Source organism: Macaca mulatta, chromosome 6 (assembly GCF_049350105.2).
Source record: "Macaca mulatta isolate MMU2019108-1 chromosome 6, T2T-MMU8v2.0, whole genome shotgun sequence".
In the NCBI taxonomy this organism is placed as follows: Eukaryota; Metazoa; Chordata; class Mammalia; order Primates; family Cercopithecidae; genus Macaca; species Macaca mulatta.
This window is the reverse complement of record NC_133411.1, coordinates 54,064,518-54,086,682: the sequence shown is the minus strand read 5'-3', so window position 1 is coordinate 54,086,682 and position 22,165 is coordinate 54,064,518.

The window sequence follows — 22,165 nt, the reverse complement described above, 5'->3', positions numbered from 1 at the left end:
TTCCTTTGGCCCTATAGTCTTCAAAGGGATCCGAAATATCTGTTCTCAGATTCCACAGAAATAAGGCTAGCAAAGAGATCCACGAAATATAGATGTAACTCTGTGAGATGAATTAACAGAACACTAAGCAGTTTCTCAGAAAGCTTCTTTCCAGATTTCATCTGAGGATATTTCCTTTTTCACCATAGCCCTCTATGGGCTTCCAAATATCACTTTGCCAATTCCACAAGAACTGTCTTAGCGAAAGGCTTCTTGAGGGGAAAGCTGTAACTCTGTGAGATGATTTCACAGAACACAAAGAAGTTTCTCAGAAAGCTTCTTTGTCTTAGTTATCGGAGGATATTTCCTTTGGCCCTATAGTCTTCAAAGGGATCCGAAATATCTGTTCTCAGATTCCACAGAAATAACGCTAGCAAAGAGATCCAGAAATATAGATGTAACTCTGTGAGATGAATTAACAGAACACTAAGCAGTTTCTCAGAAAGCTTCTTTCCAGATTTCATCGGAGGATATTTCCTTTTTCACCATAGAACTCTATGGGCTTCCAAATATCACTTTGCCAATTCCACAAGAAATGTCTTAGCGAAAGGCTTCATGAGGGGAAAGCTGTAACTCTGTGAGATGATTTCACAGAACACAAAGAAGTTTCTCAGAAAGCTTCTTTCTCTTAGTTATCGGAGGATATTTCCTTTGGCCCTATAGTCTTCAAAGGGATCCGAAATATCTGTTCTCAGATTCCACAGAAATAAGGCTAGCAAAGAGATCCACGAAATACAGATGTAACTCTGTGAGATGAATTAACAGAACACTAAGCAGTTTCTCAGAAAGCTTCTTTCCAGATTTCATCTGAGGATATTTCCTTTTTCACCATAGCCCTCTATGGGCTTCCAAATATCACTTTGCGAATTCCACAAGAACTGTCTTAGCGAAAGGCTTCTTGAGGGGAAAGCTGTAACTCTGTGAGATGATTTCACAGAACACAAAGAAGTTTCTGAGAAAGCTTCTTTCTCTTAGTTATCGGAGGATATTTCCTTTGGCCCAATAGTCTTCAAAGGGATACGAAATATCTGTTGTCAGATTCCACAGAAATAAGGCTAGCCAAGTGATCCACGAAATACAGATGTAACACTTTGAGATGAATTAACAGAACACTAAGCAGTTTCTCAGAAAGCTTCTTTCCAGATTTCATCGGAGGATATTTCCTTTTTCACCATAGCCCTCTATGGGCTTCCAAATATCACTTTGCCAATTCCACAAGAACTGTCTTAGCGAAAGGCTTCTTGAGGGGAAAGCTTAACTCTGTGAGATGATTACATAGAACACAAAGAAATTTCTCACAAAGCTTCTTTCTCTTTGTTATCTGAGGATATTTCCTTTGGCCCTATAGTCTTCAAAGGGATCCGAAATATCTGTTCTCAGATTAAACAGAAATAAGGCTAGCAAAGAGATCCACGAAATACAGATGTAATTCTGTGAGATGAATTAACAGAACACTAAGCAGTTTCTCAGAAAGCTTCTTTACAGATTTCATCGGAGGATATTTCCTTTTTCACCATAGCCCTCTATGGGCTTCCAAATATCACTTTGCCAATTCCACAAGAACTGCCTTAGCAAAAGGCTTCTTCAGGGGAAAGCTGTAACTCTGTGAGCTGATTTGACAGAACACAAAGAAGTTTCTCAGAAAGCTTCTTTCTCTTAGTTTTCGGAGGATATTTCCTTTGGCCCTATAGTCTTCAAAGGGATCCGAAATATCTGTTCTCAGATTCCACAGAAATAACGCTAGCAAAGAGATCCAGAAATATAGATGTAACTCTGAGAGATGAATTAACAGAACACTAAGCAGTTTCTCAGAAAGCTTCTTTCCAGATTTCATCGGAGGATATTTCCTTTTTCACCATAGCCCTCTAAGGGCTTCCAAATATCACTTTGCCAATTACACAAGAAATGTCTTAGCGAAAGGCTTCTTGAGGGGAAAGCTGTAACTCTGTGAGATGATTTCACAGAACACAAAGAAGTTTCTCAGAAAGCTTCTTTCTCTTAGTTATCGGAGGATATTTCCTTTGGCCCTATAGTCTTCAAAGGGAACCGAAATATCTGTTCTTAGATTCCACAGAAATAAGGCTAGCAAAGAGATCCACGAAATACAGATGTAACTCTGTGAGATGAATTAACAGAACACTGAGCAGTTTCTCAGAAAGCTTCTTTCCAGATTTCATCGGAGGATATTTCCTTTTTCACCATAGCCCTCTATGGGCTTCCAAATATCACTTTGCCAATTCCACAAGAACTGTCTTAGCGAAAGGATTCTTGAGGGGAAAGCTGTAACTCAGTGAGATGATTTCACAGAACACAAAGAAGTTTCTCAGAAAGCTTCTTTCTCTTAGTTATCGGAGGATATTTCCTTTGGCTTATAGTCTTCAGAGGGATCCGAAATATCTGTTTTCAGATTCCACAGAAATAAGGCTAGCAAAGAGATCCACGAAATACAGATGTAATTCTGTGAGATGAATTAACAGAACACTAAGCAGTTTCTCAGAAAGCTTCTTTCCAGATTTCATCGGAGGATATTTCCTTTTTCACCATAGCCCTCTATGGGCTTCCAAATATCACTTTGCCAATTCCACAAGAACTGTCTTAGCGAAAGGCTTCTTGAGGGGAAAGCTGTAACTCTGTGAGATGATTTCACAGAACACAAAGAAGTTTCTCAGAAAGCTTCTTTCTCTTTGTTATCGGAGGATATTTCCTTTGGCCCTATAGTCTTCAAAGGGATCCGAAATATCTGTTCTGAGATTCCACAGAAATAACGCTAGCAAAGAGATCCACGAAATATAGAAGTAACTCTGTGAGACGAATTAACAGAACACTTAGCAGTTTCTCAGAAAGCTTCTTTCCAGATTTCATCGGAGGATATTTCCTTTTTCAACATAGCCCTCTATGGAATTCCAAATATCTCTTTGGCAATTACACAAGAAATGTCTTAGCGAAAGGCTTCTTGAGGGGAAAGCTGTAACTCTGTGAGATGATTTCACAGAACGCAAAGAAGTTTCTCAGAAAGCTTCTTTCTCTTAGTTATCGGAGGATATTTCCTTTGGCCCTATAGTCTTCAAAGGGATCAGAAATATCTGTTCTCAGATTCCACAGAAATAAGGCTAGCAAAGAGATCCACGAAATACAGATGTAACTCTGTGAGATGAATTTACAGAACACTAAGCAGTTTCTCAGAAAGCTTCTTTCCAGATTTCATCTGAGGAGAATTCCTTTTTCACCATAGCCCTCTATGGGCTTCCAAATATCACTTTGCCAATTCCACAAGAACTGTCTTAGCAAAAGGTTTCTTCAGGGGAAAGCTGTAACTCTGAGAGCTCATTTCACAGAACACAAAGAAGTTTCTCAGAAAGCTTCTTTCTCTTAGTTTTCGGAGGATATTTCCCTTGGCCCTATAGTCTTCAAAGGGATCCGAAATATCTGTTCTCAGATTCCACAGAAATAATGCTAGCAAAGAGATCCACGAAATATAGATGTAACTCTGTGAGATGAATTAACAGAACACTAAGCAGTTTCTCAGAAATCTTCTTTCCAGATTTCATCGGAGGATATTTCCTTTTTCACCATAGCCCTCTATGGGCTTCCAAATATCACTTTGCCAATTCCACAAGAACTGTCTTAGCGAAAGGATTCTAGAGGGGAAAGCTGTAACTCTGTGAGATGATTTCACAGAACACAAAGAAGTTTCTCAGAAAGCTTCTTTCTCTTAGTTATCGGAGGATATTTCCTTTGGCCCTATAGTCTTCAATGGGATCCGAAATATCTGTTCTCAGATTCCACAGAAATAAGGCTAGCAAAGAGATCCACGAAATATAGAAGTAACTCTGTGAGATGAATTAACAGAACACTAAGCGGTTTCTCAGAAAGCTTCTTTCCAGATTTCATCGGAGGATATTTCCTTTTTCTCCATAGAACTCTATGGGCTTCCAAATATCACTTTGCCAATTCCACAAGAAATGTCTTAGCGAAAGGCTTCATGAGGGGAAAGCTGTAACTCTGTGAGATGATTTCACAGAACACAAAGAAGTTTCTCAGAAAGCTTCTTTCTCTTAGTTATCGGAGGATATTTCCTTTGGCCCTATAGTCTTCAAAGGGATCCGAAATATCTGTTTTCAGATTCCACAGAAATAAGGCTAGCAAAGAGATCCACGAAATACAGATGTAACTCTGTGAGATGAATTAACAGAACACTAAGCAGTTTCTCAGAAAGCTTCTTTCCAGATTTCATCTGAGGATATTTCCTTTTTCACCATAGCCCTCTATGGGCTTCCAAATATCACTTTGCCAATTCCACAAGAACGGTCTTAGCGAAAGGCTTCTTGAGGGGAAAGCTGTAACTGTGAGCTGATTTCACAGAACACAAAGAAGTTTCTCAGAAAGCTTCTTTCTCTTAGTTATCGGAGGATATTTCCTTTGGCCCTATAGTCTACAAAGGGATCCGAAATATCTGTTCTCAGATTCCACAGAAATAAGGCTAGCCAAGTGATCCACGAAATACAGATGTAACTCTGTGAGATGAATTAACAGAACACTAAGCAGTTTCTCAGAAAGCTTCTTTCCAGATTTCATCTGATTATATTGCCTTTTTCACCATAGCCCTCTATGGGCTTCCAAATATCACTTTGCCAATTCCACAAGAACTGTCTTAGCGACAGGCTTCTTGAGGGGAAAGCTGTAACTCTGTGAGGTGATTACATAGAACACAAAGAAGTTTCTCAGAAAGCTTCTTTCACTTAGTTATCGGAGAATATTTCCTTTGGCCCTATAGTCTTCAAAGGGATCCGAAATATCTGTTCTCAGATTCCACAGAAATAAGGCTAGCAAAGAGATCCATGAAATACAGATGTAACTCTGTGAGATGAATTAACAGAACACTAAGCAGTTTCTCAGAAAGCTTCTTTCCAGATTTCATCGGAGAATATTTCCTTTTTCACCATAGCCCTCTATGGGCTTCCAAATATCACTTTGCCAATTCCACAAGAACTGTCTTAGCGAAAGGCTTCTTGAGGGGAAAGCTGTAACTCTGTGAGATGATTTCACAGAACACAAAGAAGTTTCTCAGAAAGCTTCTTTCTCTTAGTTTTCGGAGGATATTTCCTTTGGCCCTATAGTCTTCAAAGGGATCCGAAATATCTGTTCTCAGATTCCACAGAAATAAGGCTAGCAAAGAGATCCACGAAATATAGATGTAACTCTGTGAGATGAATTAACAGAACACTAAGCAGTTTCTCAGAAAGCTTCTTTCCAGATTTCATCGGAGGATATTTCCTTTTTCACCATAGCCCTCTATGGGCTTCCAAATATCACTTTGCCAATTCCACAAGAACTGTCTTAGCGAAAGGCTTCTTGAGGGGAAAGCTGTAACTCTGTGAGCTCATTTCACAGAACACAAAGAAGTTTCTCAGAAAGCTTCTTTCTCTTAGTTATCGGAGGATATTTCCTTTGGCCCTATAGTCTTCAAAGGGATCCGAAATATCTGTTCTTAGATTCCACAGAAATAAGGCTAGCAAAGAGATCCACGAAATACAGATGTAACTCTGTGAGATGAATTAACAGAACACTGAGCAGTTTCTCAGAAAGCTTCTTTCCAGATTTCATCTGAGGATATTTCCTTTTTCACCATAGCCCTCTACGGGCTTCCAAATATCACTTTGCCAATTCCACAAGAACTGTCTTAGCGAAAGGATTCTTGAGGGGAAAGCTGTAACTCTGTGAGATGATTTCACAGAACACAAAGAAGTTTCTCAGAAAGCTTCTTTCTCTTAGTTTTCGGAGGATATTTCCTTTGGCCCTATAGTCTTCAAAGGGATCCGAAATATCTGTTCTCAGATTCCACAGAAATAAGGCTAGCAAAGAGATCCACGAAATATAGATGTAACTCTGTGAGATGAATTAACAGAACACTAAGCAGTTTCTCAGAAAGCTTCTTTCCAGATTTCATCTGAGGATATTTCCTTTTTCACCATAGCCCTCTATGGGCTTCCAAATATCACTTTGCCAATTCCACAAGAACTGTCTTAGCGAAAGGCTTCTTGAGGGGAAAGCTGTAACTCTGTGAGCTGATTTGACAGAACACAAAGAAGTTTCTCAGAAAGCTTCTTTCTCTTAGTTTTCGGAGGATATTTCCTTTGGCCCTATAGTCTTCAAAGGGATCCGAAATATCTGTTCTCAGATTCCACAGAAATAACGCTAGCAAAGAGATCCAGAAATATAGATGTAACTCTGTGAGATGAATTAACAGAACACTAAGCAGTTTCTCAGAAAGCTTCTTTCCAGATTTCATCGGAGGATATTTCCTTTTTCACCATAGAACTCTACGGGCTTCCAAATATCACTTTGCCAATTCCACAAGAAATGTCTTAGCGAAAGGCTTCATGAGGGGAAAGCTGTAACTCTATGAGATGATTTCACAGAACACAAAGAAGTTTCTCAGAAAGCTTCTTTCTCTTAGTTATCGGAGGATATTTCCTTTGGCCCTATAGTCTTCAAAGGGATCCGAAATATCTGTTTTCAGATTCCACAGAAATAAGGCTAGCAAAGAGATCCACGAAATACAGATGTAACTCTGTGAGATGAATTAACAGAACACTAAGCAGTTTCTCAGAAAGCTTCTTTCCAGATTTCATCTGAGGATATTTCCTTTTTCACCATAGCCCTCTATGGGCTTCCAAATATCACTTTGCCAATTCCACAAGAACTGTCTTAGCGAAAGGCTTCTTGAGGGGAAAGCTCTAACTCTGTGAGCTGATTTCACAGAACACAAAGAAGGTTCTCAGAAAGCTTCTTTCTCTTAGTTATCGGAGGATATTTCCTTGGGCCCTATAGTCTACAAAGGGATCCGAAATATCTGTTCTCAGATTCCACAGAAATAAGGCTAGCCAAGTGATCCACGAAATACAGATGTAACTCTGTGAGATGAATTAACAGAACACTAAGCAGTTTCTCAGAAAGCTTCTTTCCAGATTTCATCTGAGGATATTTCCTTTTTCACCATAGCCCTCTATGGGCTTCCAAATATCACTTTGCCAATTCCACAAGAACTGTCTTAGCGAAAGGCTTCTTGAGGGGAAAGCTGTAACTCTGTGAGATGATTTCACAGAACACAAAGAAGTTTCTCAGAAAGCTTCTTTCTCTTAGTTATCGGAGGATATTTCCTTTGGCCCTATAGTCTTCAAAGGGATCCGAAATATCTGTTTTCAGATTCCACAGAAATAAGGCTAGCAAAGAGATCCACGAAATACAGATGTAACTCTGTGAGATGAATTAACAGAACACTAAGCAGTTTCTCAGAAAGCTTCTTTCCAGATTTCATCTGTGGATATTTCCTTTTTCACCATAGCCCTCTATGGGCTTCCAAATATCACTTTGCCAATTCCACAAGAACTGTCTTAGCGAAAGGCTTCTTGAGGGGAAAGCTGTAACTGTGAGCTGATTTCACAGAACACAAAGAAGTTTCTCAGAAAGCTTCTTTCTCTTAGTTATCGGAGTATATTTCCTTTGGCCCTATAGTCTACAAAGGGATCCGAAATATCTGTTCTCAGATTCCACAGAAATAAGGCTAGCCAAGTGATCCACGAAATACAGATGTAACTCTGTGAGATGAATTAAAAGAACACTAAGCAGTTTCTCAGAAAGCTTCTTTCCAGATTTCATCTGATTATATTGCCTTTTTCACCATAGCCCTCTATGGGCTTCCAAATATCACTTTGCCAATTCCACAAGAACTGTCTTAGCGAAAGACTTCTTGAGGGGAAAGCTGTAACTCTGTGAGGTGATTACATAGAACACAAAGAAGTTTCTCAGAAAGCTTCTTTCTCTTAGTTATCGGAGGATATTTCCTTTGGCCCTATAGTCTTCAAAGGGATCCGAAATATCTGTTCTCAGATTCCACAGAAATAAGGCTAGCAAAGAGATCCACGAAATACAGATGTAACTCTGTGAGATGAATTAACAGAACACTAAGCAGTTTCTCAGAAAGCTTCTTTCCAGATTTCATCGGAGGATATTTCCTTTTTCACCATAGCCCTCTATGGGCTTCCAAATATAACTTTGCCAATTCCACAAGAACTGTCTTAGCGAAAGGCTTCTTGAGGGGAAAGCTGTAACTCTGTGAGATGATTTCACAGAACACAAAGAAGTTTCTCAGAAAGCTTCTTTCTCTTAGTTTTCGGAGGATATTTCCTTTGGCCCTATAGTCTTCAAAGGGATCCGAAATATCTGTTCTCAGATTCCACAGAAATAAGGCTAGCAAAGAGATCCACGAAATATAGATGTAACTCTGTGAGATGAATTAACAGAACACTAAGCAGTTTCTCAGAAAGCTTCTTTCCAGATTTCATCGGAGGATATTTCCTTTTTCACCATAGACCTCTATGGGCTTCCAAATATCACTTTGCCAATTCCACAAGAACTGTCTTAGCGAAAGGCTTCTTGAGGGGAAAGCTGTAACTCTGTGAGCTCATTTCACAGAACACAAAGAAGTTTCTCAGAAAGCTTCTTTCTCTTAGTTTTCGGAGGATATTTCCTTTGGCCCTATAGTCTTCAAAGGGATCCGAAATATCTGTTCTCAGATTCCACAGAAATAAGGCTAGCAAAGAGATCCACGAAATATAGATGTAATTCTGTGAGATGAATTAACAGAACACTAAGAAGTTTATCAGAAAGCTTCTTTCCAGATTTCATCTGAGGATATTTCCTTTTTCACCATAGCCCTCTATGGGCTTCCAAATATCACTTTGCCAATTCCACAAGAACTGTCTTAGCGAAAGGCTTCTTGAGGGGAAAGCTGTAACTCTGTGAGCTGATTTGACAGAACACAAAGAAGTTTCTCAGAAAGCTTCTTTCTCTTAGTTATCGGAGGATATTTCCTTTGGACCTATAGTCTTCAAAGGGATCCGAAATATCTGTTCTTAGATTCCACAGAAATAAGGCTAGCAAAGAGATCCACGAAATACAGATGTAACTCTGTGAGATGAATTAACAGAACACTGAGCAGTTTCTCGGAAAGCTTCTTTCCAGATTTCATCTGAGGATATTTCCTTTTTCACCATAGCCCTCTATGGGCTTCCAAATATCACTTTGCCAATTCCACAAGAAATGTCTTAGCGAAAGGATTCTTGAGGGGAAAGCTGTAACTCTGTGAGATGATTTCACAGAACACAAAGAAGTTTCTCAGAAAGCTTCTTTCTCTTAGTTTTCGGAGGATATTTCCTTTGGACCTATAGTCTTCAAAGGGATCCGAAATATCTGTTCTCAGATTCCACAGAAATAAGGCTAGCAAAGAGATCCACGAAATACAGATGTAACTCTGTGAGATGAATTAACAGAACACTAAGCAGTTTCTCAGAAAGCTTCTTTCCAGATTTCATCGGAGGATATTTCCTTTTTCACCATAGCCCTCTATGGGCTTCCAAATATCACTTTGCCAATTCCACAAGAACTGTCTTAGCGAAGGGCTTCTTGAGGGGAAAGCTGTAACTCTGTGAGCTCATTTCACAGAACACAAAGAAGTTTCTCAGAAAGCTTCTTTCTCTTAGTTATCGGAGGATATTTCCTTTGGCCCTATAGTCTTCAAAGGGATCAGAAATATCTGTTCTCAGATTCCACAGAAATAAGGCTAGCAAAGAGATCCACGAAATACAGATGTAACTCTGTGAGATGAATTAACAGAACACTAAGCAGTTTCTCAGAAAGCTTCTTTCCAGATTTCATCTGAGGATAATTCCTTTTTCACCATAGCCCTCTATGGGCTTCCAAATATCACTTTGCCAATTCCACAAGAACTGTCTTAGCGAAAGGCTTCTTGAGGGGAAAGCTGTAACTCTGTGAGATGATTTCACAGAACACAAAGAAGTTTCTGAGAAAGCTTCTTTCTCTTAGTTATCGGAGGATATTTCCTTTGGCCCAATAGTCTTCAAAGGGATACGAAATATCTGTTGTCAGATTCCACAGAAATAAGGCTAGCCAAGTGATCCACGAAATACAGATGTAACACTGTGAGATGAATTAACAGAACACTAAGCAGTTTCTCAGAAAGCTTCTTTCCATATTTCATCTGAGGATATTTCCTTTTTCACCATAGCCCTCTATGGGCTTCCAAATATCACTTTGCCAATTCCACAAGAACTGTCTTAGCGAAAGGCTTCTTGAGGGGAAAGCTTAACTCTGTGAGATGATTACACAGAACACAAAGAAATTTCTCACAAAGCTTCTTTCTCTTTGTTATCTGAGGATATTTTCTTTGGCCCTATAGTCTTCAAAGGGATCCGAAATATCTGTTCTCAGATTCCACAGAAATAAGGCTAGCAAAGAGATCCACGAAATACAGATGTAACTCTGTGAGATGAATTAACAGAACACTAAGCAGTTTCTCAGAAAGCTTCTTTCCAGATTTCATCGGAGGATATTTCCTTTTTCACCATAGCCCTCTATGGGCTTCCAAATATCACTTTGCCAATTCCACAAGAACTGTCTTAGCAAAAGGCTTCTTGAGGGGAAAGCTGTAACTCTGTGAGCTCATTTCACAGAACACAAAGAAGTTTCTCAGAAAGCTTCTTTCTCTTAGTTTTCGGATGATATTTCCCTTGGCCCTATAGTCTTCAAAGGGATCCGAAATATCTGTTCTCAGATTCCACAGAAATAATGCTAGCAAAGAGATCCACGAAATATAGATGTAACTCTGTGAGATGAATTAACAGAACACTAAGCAGTTTCTCAGAAATCTTCTTTCCAGATTTCATCGGAGGATATTTCCTTTTTCACCATAGCCCTCTATGGGCTTCCAAATATCACTTTGCCAATTCCACAAGAACTGTCTTAGCGAAAGGATTCTAGAGGGGAAAGCTGTAACTCTGTGAGATGATTTCACAGAACACAAAGAAGTTTCTCAGAAAGCTTCTTTCTCTTAGTTATCGGAGGATATTTCCTTTGGCCCTATAGTCTTCAAAGGGATCCGAAATATCTGTTCTCAGATTCCACAGAAATAAGGCTAGCAAAGAGATCCACGAAATATAGAAGTAACTCTGTGAGATGAATTAACAGAACACTAAGCGGTTTCTCAGAAAGCTTCTTTCCAGATTTCATCGGAGGATATTTCCTTTTTCACCATAGAACTCTATGGGCTTCCAAATATCACTTTGCCAATTCCACAAGAAATGTCTTAGCGAAAGGCTTCATGAGGGGAAAGCTGTAACTCTGTGAGATGATTTCACAGAACACAAAGAAGTTTCTCAGAAAGCTTCTTTCTCTTAGTTATCGGAGGATATTTCCTTTGGCCCTATAGTCTTCAAAGGGATCCGAAATATCTGTTTTCAGATTCCACAGAAATAAGGCTAGCAAAGAGATCCACGAAATACAGATGTAACTCTGTGAGATGAATTAACAGAACACTAAGCAGTTTCTCAGAAAGCTTCTTTCCAGATTTCATCGGAGGATATTTCCTTTTTCACCATAGCCCTCTATGGGCTTCCAAATATCACTTTGCCAATTCCACAAGAACTGTCTTAGCGAAAGGCTTCCTGAGGGGAAAGCTTAACTCTGTGAGATGATTACACAGAACACAAAGAAATTTCTCAGAAAGCTTCTTTCTCTTTGTTATCTGAGGATATTTTCTTTGGCCCTATAGTCTTCAAAGGGATCCGAAATATCTGTTCTCAGATTCCACAGAAATAAGGCTAGCAAAGAGATCCATGAAATACAGATGTAACTCTGTGAGATGAATTAACAGAACACTAAGCAGTTTCTCAGAAAGCTTCTTTCCAGATTTCATCGGAGGATATTTCCTTTACACCATAGCCCTCTATGGGCTTCCAAATATCACTTTGCCAATTCCACAAGAACTGTCTTAGCGAAAGGCTTCTTGAGGGGAAAGCTGTAACTCTGTGAGCTCATTTCACAGAACACAAAGAAGTTTCTCAGAAAGCTTCTTTCTCTTAGTTTTCGGAGGATATTTCCCTTGGCCCTATAGTCTTCAAAGGGATCCGAAATATCTGTTCTCAGATTCCACAGAAATAATGCTAGAAAAGAGATCCACGAAATATAGATGTAACTCGGTGAGATGAATTAACAGAACACTAAGCAGTTTCTCAGAAATCTTCTTTCCAGATTTCATCGGAGGATATTTCCTTTTTCACCATAGCCCTCTATGGGCTTCCAAATATCACTTTGCCAATTCCACAAGAACTGTCTTAGCGAAAGGATTCTAGAGGGGAAAGCTGTAACTCTGTGAGATGATTTCACAGAACACAAAGAAGTTTCTCAGAAAGCTTCTTTCTCTTAGTTATCGGAGGATATTTCCTTTGGCCCTATAGTCTTCAAAGGGATCCGAAATATCTGTTCTCAGATTCCACAGAAATAAGGCTAGCAAAGAGATCCACGAAATATAGAAGTAACTCTGTGAGATGAATTAACAGAACACTAAGCGGTTTCTCAGAAAGCTTCTTTCCAGATTTCATCGGAGGATATTTCCTTTTTCACCATAGCCCTCTATGGGCTTCCAAATATCACTTTGCCAATTCCACAAGAACTGTCTTAGCGAAAGGCTTCTTGAGGGGAAAGCTGTAACTCTGTGAGCTCATTTCACAGAACACAAAGAAGTTTCTCAGAAAGCTTCTTTCTCTTAGTTTTCGGAGGATATTTCCCTTGGCCCTATAGTCTTCAAAGGGATCCGAAATATCTGTTCTCAGATTCCACAGAAATAATGCTAGCAAAGAGATCCACGAAATATAGATGTAACTCTGTGAGATGAATTAACAGAACACTAAGCAGTTTCTCAGAAATCTTCTTTCCAGATTTCATCGGAGGATATTTCCTTTTTCACCATAGCCCTCTATGGGCTTCCAAATATCACTTTGCCAATTCCACAAGAACTGTGTTAGCGAAAGGATTCTAGAGGGGAAAGCTGTAACTCTGTGGGATGATTTCACAGAACACAAAGAAGTTTCTCAGAAAGCTTCTTTCTCTTAGTTATCGGAGGATATTTCCTTTGGCCCTATAGTCTTCAAAGGGATCCGAAATATCTGTTTTCAGATTCCACAGAAATAAGGCTAGCAAAGAGATCCACGAAATACAGATGTAACTCTGTAAGATGAATTAACAGAACACTAAGCAGTTTCTCAGAAAGCTTCTTTCCAGATTTCATCTGAGGATATTTCCTTTTTCACCATAGCCCTCTATGGGCTTCCAAATATCACTTTGCCAATTCCACAAGAACTGTCTTAGCGAAAGGCTTCTTGAGGGGAAAGCTGTAACTGTGAGCTGATTTCTCAGAACACAAAGAAGTTTCTCAGAAAGCTTCTTTCTCTTAGTTATCGGAGGATATTTCCTTTGGCCCTATTGTCTACAAAGGGATCCGAAATATCTGTTCTCAGATTCCACAGAAATAAGGCTAGCCAACTGATCCACGAAATACAGATGTAACTCTGTGAGATGAATTAACAGAACACTAAGCAGTTTCTCAGAAAGCTTCTTTCCAGATTTCATCTGATTATATTGCCTTTTTCACCATAGCCCTCTATGGGCTTCCAAATATCACTTTGCCAATTCCACAAGAACTGTCTTAGCGAAAGGCTTCTTGAGGGGAAAACTGTAACTCTGTGAGGTGATTACATAGAACACAAAGAAGTTTCTCAGAAAGCTTCTTTCTCTTAGTTATCGGAGGATATTTCCTTTGGCCCTATAGTCTTCAAAGGGATCCGAAATATCTGTTCTCAGATTCCACAGAAATAAGGCTAGCAAAGAGATCCACGAAATACAGATGTAACTCTGTGAGATGAATTAACAGAACACTAAGCAGTTTCTCAGAAAGCTTCTTTCCGGATTTCATCGGAGGATATTTCCTTTATCACCATAGCCCTCTATGGGCTTCCAAATATCACTTTGCCAATTCCACAAGAACTGTCTTAGCGAAAGGCTTCTTGAGGGGAAAGCTGTAACTCTGTGAGATGATTTCACAGAACACAAAGAAGTTTCTCAGAAAGCTTCTTTCTCTTAGTTTTCGGAGGATATTTCCTTTGGCCCTATAGTCTTCAAAGGGATCCGAAATATCTGTTCTCAGATTCCACAGAAATAAGGCTAGCAAAGAGATCCACGAAATATAGATGTAGCTCTGTGAGATGAATTAACAGAACACTAAGCAGTTTCTCAGAAAGCTTCTTTCCAGATTTCATCGGAGGATATTTCCTTTTTCACCATAGCCCTCTATGGGCTTCCAAATATCACTTTGCCAATTCCACAAGAACTGTCTTAGCGAAAGGATTCTTGAGGGGAAAGCTGTAACTCTGTGAGATGATTTCACAGAACACAAAGAAGTTTCTCAGAAAGCTTCTTTCTCTTAGTTTTCGGAGGATATTTCCTTTGGCCCTATAGTCTTCAAAGGGATCCGAAATATCTGTTCTCAGATTCCACAGAAATAAGGCTAGCAAAGAGATCCACGAAATATAGATGTAACTCTGTGAGATGAATTAACAGAACACTAAGCAGTTTCTCAGAAAGCTTCTTTCCAGATTTCATCTGAGGATATTTCCTTTTTCACCATAGCCCTCTATGGGCTTCCAAATATCACTTTGCCAATTCCACAAGAACTGTCTTAGCGAAAGGCTTCTTGAGGGGAAAGCTGTAACTCTGTGAGCTGATTTGACAGAACACAAAGAAGTTTCTCAGAAAGCTTCTTTCTCTTAGTTTTCGGAGGATATTTCCTTTGGCCCTATAGTCTTCAAAGGGATCCGAAATATCTGTTCTCAGATTCCACAGAAATAACGCTAGCAAAGAGATCCAGAAATATAGATGTAACTCTGTGAGATGAATTAACAGAACACTAAGCAGTTTCTCAGAAAGCTTCTTTCCAGATTTCATCGGAGGATATTTCCTTTTTCACCATAGCCCTCTAAGGGCTTCCAAATATCACTTTGCCAATTACACAAGAAATGTCTTAGCGGAAGGCTTCTTGAGGGGAAAGCTGTAACTCTGTGAGATGATTTCACAGAACACAAAGAAGTTTCTCAGAAAGCTTCTTTCTCTTAGTTATCGGAGGATATTTCCTTTGGCCCTATAGTCTTCAAAGGGATCCGAAATATCTGTTCTTAGATTCCACAGAAATAAGGCTAGCAAAGAGATACACGAAATACAGATGTAACTCTGTGAGATGAATTAACAGAACACTGAGCAGTTTCTCAGAAAGCTTCTTTCCAGATTTCATCTGAGGATATTTCCTTTTTCACCATAGCCCTCTATGGGCTTCCAAATATCACTTTGCCAATTCCACAAGAACTGTCTTAGCGAAAGGATTCTTGAGGGGAAAGCTGTAACTCTGTGAGATGATTTCACAGAACACAAAGAAGTTTCTCAGAAAGCTTCTTTCTCTTAGTTTTCGAAGGATATTTCCTTTGGCCCTATAGTCTTCAAAGGGATCCGAAATATCTGTTCTCAGATACCACAGAAATAAGCCTAGCAAAGAGGTCCACGAAATATAGATGTAACTCTGTGAGATGAATTAACAGAACACTAAGCAGTTTCTCAGAAAGCTTCTTTCCAGATTTCATCTGAGGATATTTCCTTTTTCACCATAGCCCTCTATGGGCTTCCAAATATCACTTTGCCAATTCCACAAGAACTGTCTTAGCGAAAGGCTTCTTGAGGGGAAAGCTGTAACTCTGTGAGCTGATTTGACAGAACACAAAGAAGTTTCTCAGAAAGCTTCTTTCTCTTAGTTTTCGGAGGATATTTCCTTTGGCCCTATAGTCTTCAAAGGGATCAGAAATATCTGTTCTCAGATTCCACAGAAATAACGCTAGCAAAGAGATCCAGAAATATAGATGTAACTCTGTGAGATGAATTAACAGAACACTAAGCAGTTTCTCAGAAAGCTTCTTTCCAGATTTCATCGGAGGATATTTCCTTTTTCACCATAGAACTCTATGGGCTTCCAAATATCACTTTGCCAATTCCACAAGAAATGTCTTAGCGAAAGGCTTCATGAGGGGAAAGCTGTAACTCTGTGAGATGATTTCACAGAACACAAAGAAGTTTCTCAGAAAGCTTCTTTCTCTTAGTTATCGGAGGATATTTCCTTTGGCCCTATAGTCTTCAAAGGGATCCGAAATATCTGTTTTCAGATTCCACAGAAATAAGGCTAGCAAAGAGATCCACGAAATACAGATGTAACTCTGTGAGATGAATTAACAGAACACTAAGCAGTTTCTCAGAAAGCTTCTTTCCAGATTTCATCGGAGGATATTTCCTTTTTCACCATAGCCCTCTATGGGCTTCCAAATATCACTTTGCCAATTCCACAAGAACTGTCTTAGCGAAAGGCTTCTTGAGGGGAAAGCTCTAACTCTGTCAGCTCATTTCACAGAACACAAAGAAGTTTCTCAGAAAGCTTCTTTCTCTTAGTTATCGGAGGATATTTCCTTTGGCCCTATAGTCTACAAAGGGATCCGAAATATCTGTTCTCAGATTCCACAGAAATAAGGCTAGCCAAGTGATCCACGAAATACAGATGTAACTCTGTGAGATGAATTAACAGAACACTAAGCAGTTTCTCAGAAAGCTTCTTTCCAGATTTCATCGGAGGATATTTCCTTTTTCACCATAGCCCTCTATGGGCTTCCAAATATCACTTTGCCAATTCCACAAGAACTGTCTTAGCGAAAGGCTTCTTGAGGGGAAAGCTGTAACTCTGTGAGATGATTTCACAGAACACAAAGAAGTTTCTCAGAAAGCTTCTTTCTCTTAGTTTTCGGAGGATATTTCCTTTGGCCCTATAGTCTTCAAAGGGATCCGAAATATCTGTTCTCAGATTCCACAGAAATAAGGCTAGCAAAGAGATCCACGAAATATAGACGTAACTCTGTGAGATGAATTAACAGAACACTAAGCAGTTTCTCAGAAAGCTTCTTTCCAGATTTCATCGGAGAATATTTCCTTTTTCACCATAGCCCTCTATGGGCTTCCAAATATCACTTTGCCAATTCCACAAGAACTGTCTTAGCGAAAGGCTTCTTGAGGGGAAAGCTGTAACTCTGTGAGCTCATTTCACAGAACACAAAGAAGTTTCTCAGAAAGCTTCTTTCTCTTAGTTTTCGGAGGATATTTCCTTTGGCCCTATAGTCTTCAAAGGGATCCGAAATATCTGTTCTCAGATTCCACAGAAATAAGGCTAGCAAAGAGATCCACGAAATATAGATGTAACTCTGTGAGATGAATTAACAGAACACTAAGCAGTTTCTCAGAAAGCTTCTTTCCAGATTTCATCGGAGGATATTTCCTTTTTCACCATAGCCCTCTAAGGGCTTCCAAATGTCACTTTGCCAATTACACAAGAAATGTCTTAGCGAAAGGCTTCTTGAGGGGAAAGCTGTAACTCTGTGAGATGATTTCACAGAACACAAAGAAGTTTCTCAGAAAGCTTCTTTCTCTTAGTTATCGGAGGATGTTTCCTTTGGCCCTATAGTCTTCAAAGCGATCGGAAATATCTGTTCTTAGATTCCACAGAAATAAGGCTAGCAAAGAGATCCACGAAATACAGATGTAACTCTGTGAGATGAATTAACAGAACACTGAGCAGTTTCTCAGAAAGCTTCTTTCCAGATTTCATCGGAGGATATTTCCTTTTTCACCATAGCCCTCTATGGGCTTCCAAATATCACTTTGCCAATTCCACAAGAACTGTCTTAGCGAAAGGCTTCTTGAGGGGAAAGCTGTAACTCTGTGAGATGATTTCACAGAACACAAAGAAGTTTCTCAGAAAGCTTCTTTCTCTTAGTTTTCGGAGGATATTTCCTTTGGCCCTATAGTCTTCAAAGGGATCCGAAATATCTGTTCTCAGATTCCACAGAAATAAGGCTAGCAAAGAGATCCACGAAATATAGACGTAACTCTGTGAGATGAATTAACAGAACACTAAGCAGTTTCTCAGAAAGCTTCTTTCCAGATTTCATCGGAGAATATTTCCTTTTTCACCATAGCCCTCTATGGGCTTCCAAATATCACTTTGCCAATTCCACAAGAACTGTCTTAGCGAAAGGCTTCTTGAGGGGAAAGCTGTAACTCTGTGAGCTCATTTCACAGAACACAATGAAGTTTCTCAGAAAGCTTCTTTCTCTTAGTTTTCGGAGGATATTTCCTTTGGCCCTATAGTCTTCAAAGGGATCCGAAATATCTGTTCTCAGATTCCACAGAAATAAGGCTAGCAAAGAGATCCACGAAATATAGATGTAACTCTGTGAGATGAATTAACAGAACACTAAGCAGTTTCTCAGAAAGCTTCTTTCCAGATTTCATCGGAGGATATTTCCTTTTTCACCATAGCCCTCTAAGGGCTTCCAAATATCACTTTGCCAATTACACAAGAAATGTCTTAGCGAAAGGCTTCTTGAGGGGAAAGCTGTAACTCTGTGAGATGATTTCACAGAACACAAAGAAGTTTCTCAGAAAGCTTCTTTCTCTTAGTTATCGGAGGATGTTTCCTTTGGCCCTATAGTCTTCAAAGCGATCGGAAATATCTGTTCTTAGATTCCACAGAAATAAGGCTAGCAAAGAGATCCACGAAATACAGATGTAACTCTGTGAGATGAATTAACAGAACACTGAGCAGTTTCTCAGAAAGCTTCTTTCCAGATTTCATCGGAGGATATTTCCTTTTTCACCATAGCCCTCTATGGGCTTCCAAATATCACTTTGCCAATTCCACAAGAACTGTCTTAGCGAAAGGATTCTTGAGGGGAAAGCTGTAACTCTGTGAGATGATTTCACAGAACACAAAGAAGTTTCTCAGAAAGCTTCTTTCTCTTAGTTTTCGGAGGATATTTCCTTTGGCCCTATAGTCTTCAAAGGGATCCGAAATATCTGTTTTCAGATTCCACAGAAATAGGGCTAGCAAAGAGATCCACGAAATACAGATGTAACTCTGTGAGATGAATTAACAGAACACTAAGCAGTTTCTCAGAAAGCTTCTTTCCAGATTTCATCTGAGGATATTTCCTTTTTCACCATAGCCCTCTATGGGCTTCCAAATATCACTTTGCCAATTCCACAAGAACTGTCTTAGCGAAAGGCTTCTTGAGGGGAAAGCTGTAACTCTGTGAGATGATTTCACAGAACACAAAGAAGTTTCTCAGAAAGCTTCTTTCTCTTAGTTTTCGGAGGATATTTCCTTTGGCCCTATAGTCTTCAAAGGGATCCGAAATATCTGTTCTCAGATTCCACAGAAATAAGGCTAGCAAAGAGATCCACGAAATATAGATGTAACTCTGTGAGATGAATTAACAGAACACTAAGCAGTTTCTCAGAAAGCTTCTTTCCAGATTTCATCGGAGGATATTTCCTTTTTCACCATAGCCCTCTATGGGCTTCCAAATATCACTTTGCCAATTCCACAAGAACTGTCTTAGCGAAAGGCCTCTTGAGGGGAAAGCTGTAACTCTGTGAGCTCATTTCACAGAACACAAAGAAGTTTCTCAGAAAGCTTCTTTCTCTTAGTTTTCGGAGGATATTTCCTTTGGCCCTATAGTCTTCAAAGGGATCCCAAATATCTGTTCTCAGATTCCACAGAAATAAGGCTAGCAAAGAGATCCACGAAATATAGTTGTAACTCTGTGAGATGAATTAACAGAACACTAAGCAGTTTCTCAGAAAGCTTCTTTCCAGATTTCATCTGAGGATATTTCCTTTTTCACCATAGCCCTCTATGGGCTTCCAAATATCACTTTGCCAATTCCACAAGAACTGTCTTAGCGAAAGGCTTCTTGAGGGGAAAGCTGTAACTCTGTGAGCTGATTTGACAGAACACAAAGAAGTTTCTCAGAAAGCTTCTTTCTCTTAGTTTTCGGAGGATATTTCCTTTGGCCCTATAGTCTTCAAAGGGATCCGAAATATCTGTTCTCAGATTCCACAGAAATAACGCTAGAAAAGAGATCCAGAAATATAGATGTAACACTGTGAGATGAATTAACAGAACACTAAGCAGTTTCTCAGAAAGCTTCTTTCCAGATTTCATCGGAGGATATTTCCTTTTTCACCATAGCACTCTAAGGGCTTCCAAATATCACTTTGCCAATTCCACAAGAACTGTCTTAGCGAAAGGCTTCTTGAGGGGAAAGCTGTAACTCTGTGAGAGGATTTCACAGACACAAAGAAGTTTCTCAGAAAGCTTCTTTCTCTTAGTTATTGGAGGATATTTCCTTTGGCCCTATAGTCTTCAAAGGGATCCGAAATATCTGTTCTTAGATTCCACAGAAATAAGGCTAGGAAAGAGATCCACGAAATACAGATGTAACTCTGTGAGATGAATTAACAGAACACTGAGCAGTTTCTCAGAAAGCTTCTTTCCAGATTTCATCTGAGGATATTTCCTTTTTCACCATAGCCCTCTATGGGCTTCCAAATATCACTTTGCCAATTCCACAAGAACTGTCTTAGCGAAAGGATTCTTGAGGGGAAAGCTGTAACTCTGTGAGATGATTTCACGGAACACAAAGAAGTTTCTCAGAAAGCTTCTTTCTCTTAGTTATCGGAGGATATTTCCTTTGACCCTATAGTCTTCAAAGGGATCCGAAATATCTGTTTTCAGATTCCACAGAAATAAGGCTAGCAAAGAGATCCACGAAATACAGATGTAACTCTGTGAGATGAATTAACAGAACACTAAGCAGTTTCTCAGAAAGCTTCTTTCCAGATTTCATCTGAGGATATTTCCTTTTTCACCATAGCCCTCTATGGGCTTCCAAATATCACTTTGCCAATTCCACAAGAACTGTCTTAGCGAAAGGCTTCTTGAGGGGAAAGCTGTAACTCTCTGAGATGATTTCACAGAACACAAAGAAGTTTCTCAGAAAGCTTCTTTCTCTTAGTTTTCGGAGGATATTTCCTTTGGCCCTATAGTCTTCAAAGGGATCCGAAATATCTGTTCTCAGATTCCACAGAAATAAGGCTAGCAAAGAGATCCACGAAATATAGATGTAACTCTGTGAGATGAATTAACAGAACACTAAGCAGTTTCTCAGAAAGCTTCTTTCCAGATTTCATCGGAGGATATTTCCTCTTTCACCATAGCCCTCTATGGGCTTCCAAATATCACTTTGCCAATTCCACAAGAACTGTCTTAGCGAAAGGCCTCTTGAGGGGAAAGCTGTAACTCTGTGAGCTCATTTCACAGAACACAAAGAAGTTTCTCAGAAAGCTTCTTTCTCTTAGTTTTCGGAGGATATTTCCTTTGGCCCTATAGTCTTCAAAGGGATCCGAAATATCTGTTCTCAGATTCCACAGAAATAAGGCTAGCAAAGAGATCCACGAAATATAGATGTAACTCTGTGAGATGAATTAACAGAACACTAAGCAGTTTCTCAGAAAGCTTCTTTCCAGATTTCATCTGAGGATATTTCCTTTTTCACCATAGCCCTCTATGGGCTTCCAAATATCACTTTGCCAATTCCACAAGAACTGTCTTAGCGAAAGGCTTCTTGAGGGGAAAGCTGTAACTCTGTGAGCTGATATGACAGAACACAAAGAAGTTTCTCAGAAAGCTTCTTTCTCTTAGTTTTCGGAGGATATTTCCTTTGGCCCTATAGTCTTCAAAGGGATCCGAAATATCTGTTCTCAGATTCCACAGAAATAACGCTAGCAAAGAGATCCAGAAATATAGATGTAACTCTGTGAGATGAATTAACAGAACACTAAGCAGTTTCTCAGAAAGCTTCTTTCCAGATTTCATCGGAGGATATTTCCTTTTTCACCATAGCACTCTAAGGGCTTCCAAATATCACTTTGCCAATTCCACAAGAACTGTCTTAGCGAAAGGCTTCTTGAGGGGAAAGCTGTAACTCTGTGAGAGGATTTCACAGACACAAAGAAGTTTCTCAGAAAGCTTCTTTCTCTTAGTTATTGGAGGATATTTCCTTTGGCCCTATAGTCTTCAAAGGGATCCGAAATATCTGTTCTTAGATTCCACAGAAATAAGGGTAGGAAAGAGATCCACGAAATACAGATGTAACTCTGTGAGATGAATTAACAGAACACTGAGCAGTTTCTCAGAAAGCTTCTTTCCAGATTTCATCTGAGGATATTTCCTTTTTCACCATAGCCCTCTATGGGCTTCCAAATATCACTTTGCCAATTCCACAAGAAC